This window comes from Mus musculus, chromosome 13 (assembly GCF_000001635.26).
Source record: "Mus musculus strain C57BL/6J chromosome 13, GRCm38.p6 C57BL/6J".
In the NCBI taxonomy this organism is placed as follows: Eukaryota; Metazoa; Chordata; class Mammalia; order Rodentia; family Muridae; genus Mus; species Mus musculus.
In genome coordinates this window covers 82,682,913-82,699,441 of record NC_000079.6, presented here as the reverse complement: position 1 = coordinate 82,699,441, position 16,529 = coordinate 82,682,913, and the positions used below count along the sequence as shown (strand labels likewise).

The window sequence follows — 16,529 nt, the reverse complement described above, 5'->3', positions numbered from 1 at the left end:
TAGTATATATTATCTGTGTAATAATTTTGATCTCTTCATTATCCAAATGAGTATGTTTTAATATTTAGAAGAATTATAAAACATGAGTACATAAGAATTTCACCAAATGATGAACATTCATGAAGACTCTAGTAGTACCTTCACCCCCAACTAGATAGTTCTGATCTGTTTTAGCATTGGATAACACTAGAGAAACTAAGCAGAAATATTTCTACTTTGCTTACCCATGTAAAACTGGTTCCTGTTGAAAATGTTTACAATTTTGTTCACCCTCACAGTCTACAGTATGGTCACAATTTTAACTCCTGGGTAGTTTCCATCTGACCAGCTACTTGATCAAATGGTTTAGACGATTGATTTTGATTACCTTCCCAAAGAACAATATAAGTATAATATACAAAGAAAAACATAGAATTCCATTTCCTTTGGTCCCTTAATATTGATAAACAGAATCCAAACTAACACCCTTTGACATTTTTTGTTTGTTTGTTTTTGTTTTTTTTTTCTCTTCTTTTGCATATACCTACTGTCCAAAGCATACGTGAAAGGAACCAACAGCCTTTAAATTCATATTGATATTCGCTTTTAATTAAGATGATAACTCCCTTCTGAGAATTGAAAAACATCTTGTTTTTAAAAGGGAAAACTGGTTTTCTTATAAGTGGAGATAGATGTCCCTTGCTGGGTTTTCATGATTTTTTGTGAATTTCTTTTCAGTTGCCACTCATATTTTCTTATACAAAAATCAAGAGAAGCAAATTGCTTATTTTCACTACCTGGAAAAATATTCAGAGAAAGTAGACTGCAAAATCCATTGTAACATTTATTAACAGTCAAGGTCTTCTGAGAACACAGAATAGCCTAGAGCTTTAATCTTTCAATTTTTTCTTTCTGTTCACAGAGTATTCAGCTAAATATTATTGAGTTGATGAATTAAATATTGTACACAAAATTATTAAAATGATAAAAATGATAAAATAGCTCAAGTTAGAAAGTTTCATGCTCACCATTCCTTCAGTCCTTTCCACCCTTTCAGTCTGGTCCTTTCTGCTGGGGCAGACTCCTAGTTGGCCTGCTCCCATGAAGATTCCATATCCCGATATATCCTAGAGGACCAAATGCACTCAGAGCAGTTGAGTATCAGCTGCCCTCAGCTCAGTTGGACAACAACTTGACTACTCCACCTAAAGACTCAACAGTCTGAAGGCCAACCAGGAGGTCTACTGCTGCCAGGCAATAGACCAGCAGTTTCTCTGCCTCTGTGAAGAGCTGCCAGTTGGACAGCCCCACAGGTGGTCTGATACAGCCAGGGCCACAAGCCTTCCAGGAGACCTGAAGCAACCCAGGGACAAAAGAGGTAGACTCCATACAGTCACCTAGATCAACAAATACCAGGGATAACCTGATGGCAAAAGGCAAGGACAAGACCATAAGCAACAGATGCCAAAATCCATGGGCATCATCAGAACCCAGTTCTCCTACCAGAGCAAAACCTGAATATACCAGCACGCCTGAAAATCAGGAATCTGTCCTAAAATCCTATCTCATGAACATAATAGAGTCATTTAAGGAGGATATCAATAACTCACTGAAAGAAATACAGGAAAACACAGGTAAATAGGTGAAGGAATTGAATAAAGCAATCCAAAACCTAAAAGTGTTAGTAGAAACGATAGAAAAATCACAAATGAAGGCAAATCTGGAAAAGGAAACCTAGGAAAGAGGTCAGGAATTACAAATGTAAGTATTACCAGCAGAATACAAGAGATAGAAGAAAGAATCTCAGGTACAGAAGATATGGTAGAAAAAACTGTCAAAGAAAATACAAAATATACAAACCTTCTAACCCAAAGCATCCAGGAAATTCAGGACACAATAAAAAGACCAAATCTAAGAATAATCAGAATAGAGGAGAATGAAGATTCCCAGCTCAAAAGATCTGAAAATGTCTTAAATAAAATAATAGAAGAAAACTTTTCCAACCTAAAGAAAGTGATGGACATAAAGATACAAGAAGCCTATAGAACACCAAGTAAATGAGACCAGAAAAGAAAATCTTCTCATCACATAATTATCAAAACACTAAATGCACAGAGTAAACAAAGAATATTAAAGGCTGCAAGGGAAAAAGGCCAAGTAACATACAAAGGTAGACCTATTAGAATTACACCAGACTTCTCAACAGAGACTATGAAAGCCAGAAGATCCTGGACAGATGTTACACAGACCATAAGAGAACACAAATGCCAGCCCAGGCTACTATACCCAGCAAAACTCTCAATCAACATAAATGGGGAAACAAAAATATTCCAGGACAAAACTAAATTCAAAGAGTATCTACCAATCCAGTCCTACAGAGAATTCTGTAAGGAAAACTCCAACACATGGAAGATATCTACACCAAAGAAAGGACAAACTATTAATCATTTCAGAACCAAGTAAAAAGCAGAGAGCCACAATCACATAAAATAACCTACCAAAACAAACATCTCAGGAACCAACAGTCATATCTCTTTAATATCTCTCAATAATAATGGATTCAACTCACCTAAAAAAGACATAAGCTAACAGACTGAGTATGCAAACAAGATCCAGCATTTTGCTACATATAAGAAACACACCTCAACAACAAAGACAGGCACTATATCACAGTAAAAGGATGGGAAAATGTCTTCCAAGCAAATGGTCCAAAGAAACAAGCAGGAGTTGCCATCCTGATATCCAATAAAATAGACTTTCAACCAAAAGTTATTAAGTGTGATGAAGAACATTTTATATTCATCAAGGGGAAAATCCACCAAGAGAAAGTCTCAATTCTGAACATCTATGCTACAAATGCAAGAGTGCCCAAATTCATAAAAAAAAATAAAAAAAAATAACAACTTTACTAAAACTCAAAACACACAGTGAACCCCACAAAATGATAGTGGGAGACTTCAACATCCTACTTTCACCAATAGACAGGTCATTGAAACAGAAACTAAAAAACAAACAAACAAAAAACAGTGAAACTAAGAAAGATTAGAAACAAATGAATTTAACAGAAATCTACAGAACATTTTACCCTAAAACAATCGAATACATCTTCTCAGCACCACATTGTACCTTCTCCAAAATTGACCATATAATTGGTCACAAAACAACACTCAACACATACAAGAAGATTGAAATAATACCATGCATCCTATCAGATCACTATGGCCTAAGGTTGGTCTTCAATAACAGAAAAACTACAGAAATCCCAAATACATGTGGAAACTGTACAACTCTTTATTCAATCATAACTTAGGGAAAAGATAAAAAAAGAAATTAAAGACTTCTTGGAATTTAATGAAAATATTGACACATCATACCCAAAATTATGGGACACAATGAAAGCAATGCTAAGAGGAAAGTTCATAGAACTGAGTGCCCTGGTAAAGAAACTGGAGAGATCTTACACTAACAACTTAACAGCACACCTGAGAGTTCTGGAGCAAAAAGAAGCAAACTTACCCAAGAGGAGTAGAAGGCAGGAAATAGTCAAACTCAGGGCCAAAATCAGCAAAAAAGAAACAAAGAAAACAATACAAAGAATCAGCAAAATCAAAAGCAGTTTCTTTGAAAGAATAAACAAGATAGATGAACCCATAGCCAAACTAACTAAAAAACCAAGAGGCAGTGTTCAAACTAATAAAATCAGAAGTGAAAAAGGAGACATAACGGAAATGGAGGAAATTAAAAAAAAAATCAGATCCTATTATAAAAGGCTATATTCAACCAAACTGGAAAATCTAGATGAAATGGATGGTTTTCTAGACAGATGCCACATAACAAAGTTAAATAAAAAGCATGTAAAATATCTAAACAGGCCCATATCATACAACGAAATAGAAGAAATCATTAAAAACCTCCCAACCAAAAGAAAAAAAAAATCCCAAGCCCAGATGGATTTAGTGCAGAATTCTACCAGACCTTCGGAGAAGACCTGAAACCAATGTTTCACAAACTTCCATAAAATAGAAACAGAAGGAACACTACCCAACTTGTTCTATGAAGTAACAATTACTCTTACACCTAAACCACACAAGGACAGACCCCAAAAAAGAGAACTTCAGACCAATCTCACTTATGCAATGCAAAAATACTCAATAAAATTCTTGCAAACTGAATCCAAGGACACATAAAAACCATCATTCACCTTGATCAAGTAGGCTTCATCCCAGTGATGCAAGGTTGGCTTAACATACAAAAATCTATTAACATAATCCACTATATAAACAAACTCACAGAAAAAAATATCACATGATCATCTCCTTAGACGTATAAAAAGCATTTGACAAAATACAGCATCCCTTTGAGAGATCAGGAATTCAAGGCCCAGACCTAAACGTAATAAAAGCAATTTACTATAAACCAACAGCCAATATCAAATTAAATGGAGACATACTTGAAGCAATCCCACTGAAATAAGAGACAAGGATGCCCACTCTCCCCATATCTATTCAATATAGTACCTGAATTGTTAGCTAGAACAATAAGACAACAAGAGATCAGAGGGATACACATTGGTAAAGAAGAAATAAAGTTATCACTATTTGCAGGTGGTATGATAGTATACCTAAGCAACCCCAAAATTCTACCAGAGAACTTCTCCAGCTGAAAAACACTTCAGCAAAGTGGCCAGATAAAAAAATTAACTCAAATAAATCAGTAGCCTTCCTTTATACAAGGGATAAACAGGCTGAGAAAGAAATTAGGGGAGAGGCGCTGAGGCAGCACCCTGTGTGGGCCGGGGACAGCCGGCCACCTTCCGGACTGGAGGACAGGTGCCCACCCGGCAGGGGAGGCGGCCTAAGCCACAGCAGCAGCGGTCGCCATCTTGGTCCGGGACCCGCCGAACTTAGGAAATTAGTCTGAACAGGTGAGAGGGTGCGCCAGAGAACCTGACAGCTTCTGGAACAGGCAGAAGCACAGAGGCGCTGAGGCAGCACCCTTTGTGGGCCGGGGACAGCCAGCCACCGTCCGGACCGGAGGACAGGTGCCCGCCCGGCTGGGGAGGCGGACTAAGCCACAGCAGCAGCGGTCGCCATCTTGGTCCGAGACCCGCCGAACTTAGGAAATTAGTCTGAACAGGTGAGAGGGTGCGCCAGAGAACCTGACAGCTTCTGGAACAGGCAGAAGCACAGAGGCACTGAGGCAGCACCCTGTGTGGTCCGGGGACAGCCGGCCACCTTCCGGACCGGAGGACAGGTGCCCGCCCGGCTGGGGAGGCGGCCTAAGCCACAGCAGCAGCGGTCGCCATCTTGGTCCCGGGACTCCAAGGAACTTAGGAATTTAGTCTGCTTAGGTGAGAGTCTGTACCACCTGGGAACTGCCAAAGCAACACAGTGTCTGAGAAAGGTCCTGTTTTGGGCCTTCTTCTTCGGCCAGGAGGAGGTCCAAATACAAGATATCTGCGCACCTTCCCTGTAAGAGAGCTTGCCAGCAGAGAGTGCTCTGAGCACTGAAACTCAGAGGAGAGAATCTGTCTCCCAGGTCTGCTGATAGACGGTAACAGAATCACCAGAAGAACAATCTCTAAACAGAGTCAACTATAACTACTAACTCCAGAGATTACCAGATGGCGAAAGGTAAACGGAGGAATCTTACTAACAGGAACCAAGACCACTCACCATCACCAGAACCCAGCACACCCACTTCGCCCAGTCCAGGGAACCCCAACACACCTGAGAACCTAGACCTAGATTTAAAAGCATATCTCATGATGATGGTAGAGGACATCAAGAAGGACTTTAATAAATCACTTAAAGAAATACAGGAGAACACTGCTAAAGAGTTACAAGTCCTTAAAGAAAAACAGGAAAACACAATCAAACAGGTAGAAGTCCTTACAGAAAAAGAGGAAAAAACATACAAACAGGTGATGGAAATGAACAAAACCATACTAGACCTAAAAAGGGAAGTAGACACAATAAAGAAAACTCAAAGCGAGGCAACACTAGAGATAGAAACCCTAGGAAAGAAATCTGGAACCATAGATTTGAGCATCAGCAACAGAATACAAGAGATGGAAGAGAGAATCTCAGGTGCAGAAGATTCCATAGAGAACATCGGCACAACAATCAAAGAAAATGGAAAATGCAAAAAGATCCTAACTCAAAATATCCAGGAAATCCAGGACACAATAAGAAGACCAAACGTACGGATAATAGGAGTGGATGAGAATGAAGATTTTCAACTCAAAGGTCCAGCAAACATCTTCAACAAAATTATTGAAGAAAACTTCCCAAATCTAAAGAATGAGATGCATATGAACATACAAGAAGCCTACAGAACTCCAAATAGACTGGACCAGAAAAGAAATTCCTCCCGACACATAATAATCAGAACATCAAATGCACTAAATAAAGATAGAATACTAAAAGCAGTAAGGGAAAAAGGTCAAGTAACATATAAAGGCAAGCCTATCAGAATTACACCAGATTTTTCACCAGAGACTATGAAAGCCAGAAGAGCCTGGACAGATGTTATACAGACACTAAGAGAACACAAACTGCAGCCCAGGCTACTATACCCAGCCAAACTCTCAATTATCATAGAGGGAGAAACCAAAGTATTCCACGACAAAACCAAATTCACGCATTATCTCTCCACGAATCCAGCCCTTCAAAGGATAATAACAGAAAAAAACCAATACAAGAATGGGAACAACGCCCTAGAAAAAACAAGAAGGTAATCCCTCAACAAACCTAAAAGAAGACAGCCACAAGAACAGAATGCCACCCTTAACAACTAAAATAACAGGAAGCAACAATTACTTTTCCTTAATATCTCTTAACATCAATGGTCTCAACTCGCCAATAAAAAGACATAGACTAACAAACTGGCTACACAAACAAGACCCAACATTTTGCTGCTTACAGGAAACTCATCTCAGAGAAAAAGATAGACACTACCTCAGAATGAAAGGCTGGAAAACAATTTTCCAAGCAAATGGTATGAAGAAACAAGCAGGAGTAGCCATCCTAATATCTGATAAGATTGACTTCCAACCCAAAGTCATCAAAAAAGACAAGGAGGGACACTTCATTCTCATCAAAGGTAAAATCCTCCAAGAGGAACTCTCAATTCTGAATATCTATGCTCCAAATACAAGAGCAGCCACATTCACTAAAGAAACTTTAGTAAAGCTCAAAGCACACATTGCGCCTCACACAATAATAGTGGGAGACTTCAACACACCACTTTCACCAATGGACAGATCATGGAAACAGAAACTAAACAGGGACACACTGAAACTAACAGAAGTGATGAAACAAATGGATCTGACAGATATCTACAGAACATTTTACCCTAAAACAAAAGGATATACCTTCTTCTCAGCACCTCATGGTACCTTCTCCAAAATTGACCACATAATAGGTCACAAATCAGGCCTCAACAGATTCAAAAATATTGAAATTGTCCCATGTATCCTATCAGATCACCATGCACTAAGGCTGATCTTCAATAACAAAATAAATAACAGAAAGCCAACATTCACATGGAAACTGAACAACACTCTTCTCAATGATACCTTGGTCAAGGAAGGAATAAAGAAAGAAATTAAAGACTTTTTAGAGTTTAATGAAAATGAAGCCACAACGTACCCAAACCTTTGGGACACAATGAAAGCATTTCTAAGAGGGAAACTCATAGCTATGAGTGCCTTCAAGAAAAAACGGGAGAGAGCACATACTAGCAGCTTGACAACACATCTAAAAGCTCTAGAAAAAAAGGAAGCAAATTCACCCAAGAGGAGTAGACGGCAGGAAATAATCAAACTCAGGGGTGAAATCAACCAAGTGGAAACAAGAAGAACTATTCAAAGAATTAACCAAACGAGGAGTTGGTTCTTTGAGAAAATCAACAAGATAGATAAACCCTTAGCTAGACTCACTAAAGGGCACAGGGACAAAATCCTAATTAACAAAATCAGAAATGAAAAGGGAGACATAACAACAGATCCTGAAGAAATCCAAAACACCATCAGATCCTTCTACAAAAGGCTATACTCAACAAAACTGGAAAACCTGGACGAAATGGACAAATTTCTGGACAGATACCAGGTACCAAAGTTGAATCAGGATCAAGTTGACCTTCTAAACAGTCCCATATCCCCTAAAGAAATAGAAGCAGTTATTAATAGTCTCCCAGCCAAAAAAAGCCCAGGACCAGACGGGTTTAGTGCAGAGTTCTATCAGACCTTCAAAGAAGATCTAACTCCAGTTCTGCACAAACTTTTTCACAAGATAGAAGTAGAAGGTATTCTACCCAACTCATTTTATGAAGCCACTATTACTCTGATACCTAAACCACAGAAAGATCCAACAAAGATAGAGAACTTCAGACCAATTTCTCTTATGAACATCGATGCAAAAATCCTTAATAAAATTCTCGCTAACCGAATCCAAGAACACATTAAAGCAATCATCCATCCTGACCAAGTAGGTTTTATTCCAGGGATGCAGGGATGGTTTAATATACGAAAATCCATCAATGTAATCCATTATATAAACAAACTCAAAGACAAAAACCACATGATCATCTCGTTAGATGCAGAAAAAGCATTTGACAAGATCCAACACCCATTCATGATAAAAGTTCTGGAAAGATCAGGAATTCAAGGCCAATACCTAAACATGATAAAAGCAATCTACAGCAAACCAGTAGCCAACATCAAAGTAAATGGAGAGAAGCTGGAAGCAATCCCACTAAAATCAGGGACTAGACAAGGCTGCCCACTTTCTCCCTACCTTTTCAACATAGTACTTGAAGTATTAGCCAGAGCAATTCGACAACAAAAGGAGATCAAGGGGATACAAATTGGAAAAGAGGAAGTCAAAATATCACTTTTTGCAGATGATATGATAGTATATATAAGTGACCCTAAAAATTCCAACAGAGAACTCCTAAACCTGATAAACAGCTTCGGTGAAGTAGCTGGATATAAAATTAACTCAAACAAGTCAATGGCCTTTCTCTACACAAAGAATAAACAGGCTGAGAAAGAAATTAGGGAAACAACACCCTTCTCAATAGCCACAAATAATATAAAATATCTCGGCGTGACTCTAACGAAGGAAGTGAAAGATCTGTATGATAAAAACTTCAAGTCCCTGAAGAAAGAAATTAAAGAAGATCTCAGAAGATGGAAAGATCTCCCATGCTCATGGATTGGCAGGACCAACATTGTAAAAATGGCTATCTTGCCAAAAGCAATCTACAGATTCAATGCAATCCCCATTAAAATTCCAACTCAATTCTTCAACGAATTAGAAGGAGCAATTTGCAAATTCATCTGGAATAACAAAAAACCGAGGATAGCAAAAACTCTTCTCAAGGATAAAAGAACCTCTGGTGGAATCACCATGCCTGACCTAAAGCTTTACTACAGAGCAATTGTGATAAAAACTGCATGGTACTGGTATAGAGACAGACAAGTGGACCAATGGAATAGAATTGAAGACCCAGAAATGAACCCACACACCTATGGTCACTTGATCTTCGACAAGGGAGCCAAAACCATCCAGTGGAAGAAAGACAGCATTTTCAACAATTGGTGCTGGCACAACTGGTTGTTATCATGTAGAAGAATGCGAATCGATCCATACTTATCTCCTTGTACTAAGGTCAAATCTAAGTGGATCAAGGAACTTCACATAAAACCAGAGACACTGAAACTTATAGAGGAGAAAGTGGGGAAAAGCCTTGAAGATATGGGCACAGGGGAAAAATTCCTGAACAGAACAGCAATGGCTTGTGCTGTAAGATCGAGAATTGACAAATGGGACCTAATGAAACTCCAAAGTTTCTGCAAGGCAAAAGACACTGTCTATAAGACAAAAAGACCACCAACAGACTGGGAAAGGATCTTTACCTATCCTAAATCAGATAGGGGACTAATATCCAACATATATAAAGAACTCAAGAAGGTGGACCTCAGAAAATCAAATAACCCCCTTAAAAAATGGGGCTCAGAACTGAACAAAGAATTCTCACCTGAGGAATACCGAATGGCAGAGAAGCACCTGAAAAAATGTTCAACATCCTTAATCATCAGGGAAATGCAAATCAAAACAACCCTGAGATTCCACCTCACACCAGTGAGAATGGCTAAGATCAAAAATTCAGGTGACAGCAGATGCTGGCGAGGATGTGGAGAAAGAGGAACACTCCTCCATTGTTGGTGGGATTGCAGGCTTGTACAACCACTCTGGAAATCAGTCTGGCGGTTCCTCAGAAAATTGGACATAGTACTACCGGAGGATCCAGCAATACCTCTCCTAGGCATATATCCAGAAGAAGCCCCAACTGGTAAGAAGGACACATGCTCCACTATGTTCATAGCAGCCTTATTTATAATAGCCAGAAACTGGAAAGAACCCAGATGTCCCTCAACAGAGGAATGGATACAGAAAATGTGGTACATCTACACAATGGAGTACTACTCAGCTATTAAAAAGAATGAATTTATGAAATTCCTAGCCAAATGGATGGACCTGAAGAGCATCATCCTGAGTGAGGTAACACAATCACAAAGGAACTCACACAATATGTACTCACTGATAAGTGGATACTAGCCCAAAACCTAGGATACCCACGATATAAGATACAATTTCCTAAACACATGAAACTCAAGAAAAATGAAGACTGAAGTGTGGACACTATGCCCCTCCTTAGAAGTGGGAACAAAACACCCATGGAAGGAGTTACAGAAACAAAGTTTGGAGCTGAGATGAAAGGATGGACCATGTAGAGACTGCCATATCCAGGGATCCACCCCATAATCAGCATCCAAACGCTGACACCATTGCATATACTAGCAAGATTTTATCGAAAGGACCCAGATGTAGCTGTTGCTTGTGAGACTATGCCGGGGCCTAGCAAACACAGAAGTGGATGCTCACAGTCAGCTAATGGATGGATCACAGGGCTCCCAATGGAGGAGCTAGAGAAAGTATCCAAGGAGCTAAAGGGATCTTCAACCCTATAGGTGGAACAACATTATGAACTAACCAGTACCCCTGAGCTCTTGACTCTAGCTGCATATGTATCAAAAGATGGCCTAGTCGGCCATCACTGGAAAGAGAGGCCCATTGGACACGCAGACTTTGTGTGCCCCGGTACAGGGGAACACCAGGGCCAAAGGGGGGGAGTGGGTGGGTAGGGGAGTGGGGGTGGGTGGGTAAGGGGGACTTTTGGTATAGCATTGGAAATGTAAATGAGCTAAATACCTAATAAAAAATGGAAAAAAAAAAAAAGAAATTAGGGAAACAATTCCCCTAACAATAGCCACAAATAGTATAAAATATCTTGGGGTAACTCTAACCAAATAAGTGAAAGAATTGTATGACAATAACTTCAAGTGTCTCTAGAAAGAAACTGAAGAAGACCTCAGAAAATGGAGAGATCTCCAATGCTCATGGATTGGCAGAATTAACATAGTAAAAATGGCCATCCTACAAAAGGCAATCTATAGATTCACTGCAACACCCATCAATATCCCAACACAATTCTTCAAAGACATGGAAAGAGCATAATTCTCAAATTCATCTGGGAAGGCAAAAATCAGAATAGCAAAAACAATTCTCAACAATAAAAGGGAGTCACCATCCCTGACCTCAAGCTTTACTACAGAGCAATAGTGATAAAAAAAAAAAAGAATGGTATTGGTACAGAGACAGGCATGTTGATTAATGGAATAGAATTGAAAACCCAGAAAAAAAACCCTCCCTCTTATGGTCACTTGATCTTTGACAAAGACGCCAAAAATATTATCATGGAAAAATAAAGCATCTTCAATAAATGGTGCTGGTCTAACTGGCTGTCTGTGTGTAGAAGAATGAAAATAAACCCATATTTGTCATCTTGTACAGAGCTCAAGTCCAAGTGTAGCAAGGACCTCAACATACAACCAGATATACTGAATCTAATAGAAGAGAAAGTGGAAAAGAGCCTTGAACTCATTGGCACAGGGGGAAATTTCCTAAACAGAACTCCAATGGCTCATGCTCTAAGATCAACAATTGATAAATGAGACCTCGTGATCTGGAAAGCTTCTGTAAGGCAAAGGACATACATAGTCAATAAGACAAATTGGCAACCTACAGATTGGGGAAAAAAAATCTTCACTAATCCCACAACTGATAAAGGGCTAATATCCAAAATATATAAAGAACTCAAGAAGTTAAGCACAAAAACAAACAACCCAATCAAAAAATGGAGTATAGAACTAAACCGAGAATTCACAAATAAGGAATCTCAAATGGCACACACCTAAAGAAGTATTCAAAGGCCTTAGTGATCAGAGAAATGCAAATCAGAATGACACTGAGATTCCACCTTACACCAATCAGAATGATTACCAAAACCTCAGGTGACAACACTTGTTTGAGAGGACATGGAGAAATGTTCCTACATTGTTGGTGGGATTGTAAACTGGTACAACCACTCTAGAAATAAATCTGGAGGTTTCTCAGAAAATTGGAAATAGATCTATCTGAAGGCCCAACTATAACAGTCTTTGGAATATACCTGAAAGATGCCCCACCATGCCACAGGGGCATGTGTTCCACTATATTCATAGTAGCCTTATTGGTGACAGCCAGAAGATGGAAACAACTTAGATGTCCCACCACAGAAGAATGGATACAGAAAACGTGGTTCATTTCCAAATGGAATAATACTCAGCTATTAAGAACGAGAACATGTTTTGCAGGCAAATTATTGGAACTAGAAAATATCTTACTGAGCGAGGTAGCTCAGATCCAAAAGGACATGCATGATATGTACTCACTAATAAGTGACTATTAGCCACAAAAAAGTACAGAATACCCAAGATACAGTCCACAGAACTCAAAAAGCTCAACAAGCTGAAGTGCCCAAGTAAGGACACATCAGTCCCACTTGGGAGGGAGAAGAAAGCAATCACAAGTGGGGAAGGTGGGATGGACCTAGGAGGTAAAGTGAATGGGTTGGGAGAGAAGTTGGGTGGGGGGAGGAACCTGATCTGGTATTGGGTGAAGGAAAAGGACTGACACCCTGAGGGCTAGCAGAAAGAATGCAAACAGGCAACCTCAGGAAATAGGAAGTTTGGCAGGTCCCCAGAATGCACATGAGATTTGGGAGGTGAGAAACTCCCAGAACTCAAAGAGAGGGACCTTAATGAAATGCCCAACAGTAGAGAGAGGGAACTTATAGAGCCCACCTCCAGCAGGAAGACAAGGCATCAAGTGAGGGATGGGCTTGCCATCCCAAAGTCACACCTCTGACCCATAACTGTTTCTGTCTGAAAGAATTACAGGGGATGAAATGGAGAGGAGCCTGAGGAAAAGAAGGTCCAGTAACAGGCCCAAGGTAGGATCCAGCTCAAGGGGAGGTCCCAAGGCCTGACACTATTACTGAGGCTGTGACACAAAAAGGGATGTGTCATGACTGCCCTCCAAAAGACTGAACAAGCAGCTGAAAGAGTCTGATGCAGATATTTTCCCCCAACCAATGGACAGAAGCAGCTCACCCGTTTTTTAATTAGGGAAGGCTGAAAGAAGCTGAGGAGAAGAGCAATCCTGTAGGAGGACCATCAGTCTCAATTAATCTGGACCCCTGAGATCTCTCAAACACTGGATCACCAAACAGACAGCATACACCAGCTGATATGAGGTCCCAAATACACATTCAGTAGAGGACTTCCAGATCTGTGTTCATTCAGAGATGATATACCTAACCCTCAAGAGACTGGAGGCCTGAGGGAGTTTAGAGGTCAGGTGGGGTGGGAGGTGGGGTTGAGAGCATCCACATGGCTATGGAGTGAGGTGGGGAGGAGTTGTGGGATGTGGAGCAGACAGAGGGCGGAGCAGGATGGGGAATGGAATATGGAGTGTAAAAAGTAAAAATTAAAAATAAAGTAAAATTTGAGAAAAGAGAAAGTTTCATGCTCATGTTTTGATTTTGTAAAAGCCTTTAGCTTTCCTATAAAAATACATTGTTCATAAACTTCTGGCCTTGTCTTTCCTTGTACCTCTGTTGCTCCCTAGTCTTCATCAAAGTAAATAGGAAAACACTAAAAATGTTAAAACAGCTCATTTAGGGAACACAATTATAGCCCGAGTCAGAGCACAGTCAGTCAAAAAATATTACTCTTAATGAAAAATAAGAACAACAAATTGGTATGAAACCCATGACATTTGCAAATTAAAGCAATCCAAACTTCACACAAGACTCAGGTAGTTTTAGAGAAAAACTTACGGTAGTAAGAAACTTTACCACATACTTTCTTTGAACACCTAAATTTATGTCCAGTCATAGGACCCATACAATCAGAAAGAACAGAAAAATTGTCACAGTTGTCGTGTTATGACTATTACTGTGAAAATCAGCCCCATGAGCAAGAGAAAAAGTTAACCTATACTCATTGCATTTAAAAGAACATGTGTCTTCAGTTCCAATAATGAGTTACAGCTGAAGTTGTAGGCCAAAAGTTCCCCATGGAAATCCTAAAATAACCCATGATGTTGCCAAGGCAACTGGTTGCTCACAACAAACTGATGGTAAAGCCCCTAATGCTGAAGACAACACCTACAGAACACACTGAACATGGATAAGTGGACTTCATGGCTATCTAGTGGATTCATCCTTACAAAGCACTGTTCATGATTCTGGGAAGTTCTCCTCAGGCTACCAGAGGAGAGAGGTAAAAAAATATTCTAGCTAAATCCTTTCGTTATTAATCGTAAGCTGACTACAGACTATGAACAAAGCTTTTGGCAGTATCCAACTACTGTGTGATAGACTTAACTATTACTCAATGAAATGATAATCATCCTTAATAGTGCTTAGATAGCCAAGAACCCAAGAGTAGATAGTCCAAGCATCTAAGTTAAAACATGTCCTATTATTCTGCTAAAGCAATAGAGCAATAAAATGGCGCCTATGCCATTCTACTCTATTTATAAATCAGTGCTTTGCTTAGCTGTCATCAGAGAAGCTTTCTCCAGAAGCAGATGTATACAAATGCAGAGCTTCAACTGGACACTGTAGAGAGGGAGAGAGCTTGGAATGATCTTTACTATTAACCTCCCCTCACCCCCACTAGGGCTGAAGGAAGCCTATGGAAGAGAAAGCAGAAAGATTGTAAGAGCCAAAGGATACAAAGGACACCAAGGAAACTTAACCTTCTAAATATGGTTTGACAAGTGCACATACAAACTCAGAAAATGTGGCAACAGGCACAGGGCCTACATAAGCAGGCCAGATGGGATTCCAGCACTGAGAAAAATAGACACCAGCTCCCATCCCTATTCCCAAAGCTTTCTCAAATTTATAAATGCTCTCAAAAGAAAAACTAGTTTTCCTCAAGAGTCTTACTGAGTATATGAACCACTTTTAAGGTCAGAACTCCCAGCAGAAGATATCCAACACAAAATGAATTCAGTGGCAATTTTGGAGATTCTTTGCTTCATAATACTTTGCCACATTTTTGTTTGTTTTGTGGTTGCTGTCGTTTTGGTTTTCAATTTTTACCTTATGAGTATTTTGCATATAGATATGAGATAAGCAAACCAAGCCTTAGATGCCATCTTATTCAGAGTGGCTATGTTGAAAACTCAAGAGATAGCACATGCTGACAACTGGGACACCGCTTCATTGCTGGTAGGAATGCAAACTTTTATACACACATACACACACAGAGACACACACACACACACATTCACACATTATAGTTTCTGGTTTTGTGTTTTCATGGAATTTCTGACAAGACACGTGTGACAAGACATGTTCCTCTGCATCTATGTGCTTCCTGGGATTTCCTTTGGATGTTTGTCTTCTGTTTGTCTGTTTTATCCTATTCTGGTTAGTTTATATATTATCACTTTTTAAATTATTATTTATTTTAGCTGCTAGTTAGTTTTTGAGGGCAATAAGGAAAAAGGTTAGATTTGAGGGAACAGGGAATTGAGGAGGATCTGGGAGGAGTTGGGAGAGGGGAAACCATAATTGTGACATATTGTAGTAAAATAAGCTATTTATAAATTAAACAAACAAAAAAGTGCTAATGTGCTTCTTAAAGCCCTCATAGTATCAGTACACTGGACTTCAGTAAAACTGATGAGCAACAGCACTGTTATCTAATTCAAGAAATTAACCATCATCAATATTCTATTCAACAAGCCAAACATACTATGTATCTACCAGAAAAATAAACAATTTGAAACTGTAACTGAAAAGGTATATTTTTGGTGTTAAAAATGATGATGCTTATTTTATTCATACATAGTCTCCCTCAAATACTAGTTTATTGTGAACAAAAGAATTGTATGATGTTAATTCTACCACAGTGAAATCATTAATAGATTAGACATTTCTTATCATTTATTTTAAAGTTAGTTAATAGAATTTTTTTAGTCCCTTGTGTAATAAAGCTTGGTCTGAGAAAATGTGTACATGTTTCTGTGCTTTATATTATATAATCATATTTATATGATTTTAATGCATAAAATATATTCCTG

The 16,529-nt window shown here is 39.1% G+C and overlaps 1 non-coding gene across 1 annotated transcript; it reads left to right on the top strand.

Moving 5' to 3' along the window:
- The first annotated feature begins 1,108 nt into the window (after nt 1-1,108).
- Mir3961 (microRNA 3961) lies at nt 1,109-1,167 on the top strand. The gene has a single exon (NR_039537.1). It is a non-coding gene; the product is annotated as a microRNA 3961 (primary transcript).
- Nucleotides 1,168-16,529: the final 15,362 nt, after the last annotated feature.